We start from the raw sequence: 531 nt of genomic DNA on the forward strand, positions 1-531 counted from the left end.
TCCCACCGTCTTCCCAATGCTGAATTACTAAAGGTACAGGGAAAAGGCGTCCCAACGGTGACTGGGCTTGTCTGCTGGGGATGGGCTGTGAAACCCCTGGGGGGCAGTCGGGTCACACTTTCGTCCTGGGCCCCATGGGACATAGAGCCAACTCTATTCTTTAGAAATGTTATGCTATTTTTCTGATAAAGATAATAAACTGCTTGTCATAAGCTAGGTTTCCCCTGGTTTCTGTTTTTCTTCTCTAATCAAATTACCCCAACTGACACAAATTTAAGCAAATAGCTTCATTTCAGGTCACAGGACTTCGTCCTGCAATCAAGGATTTGAATGAAATTCCTGGCAAAATATAGTAATTAGAAGCACAATGAAAGCAGCCTCGAAATATCCCAGCCTCCCACAGCCCTAAAAGGCAGTCTGGTTAATTTCCAAATTGTATTTGGGCTTAACACGCGAAGGGTTCTTTTTCATTCGGGCAGAGAAAACAGGTCTGAAGATCATTACAATAACCACACAAGCCTAGGAACGTAA

Source organism: Ursus arctos, unplaced genomic scaffold (genome assembly GCF_023065955.2).
Source record: "Ursus arctos isolate Adak ecotype North America unplaced genomic scaffold, UrsArc2.0 scaffold_19, whole genome shotgun sequence".
NCBI lineage: Eukaryota > Metazoa > Chordata > Mammalia > Carnivora > Ursidae > Ursus > Ursus arctos.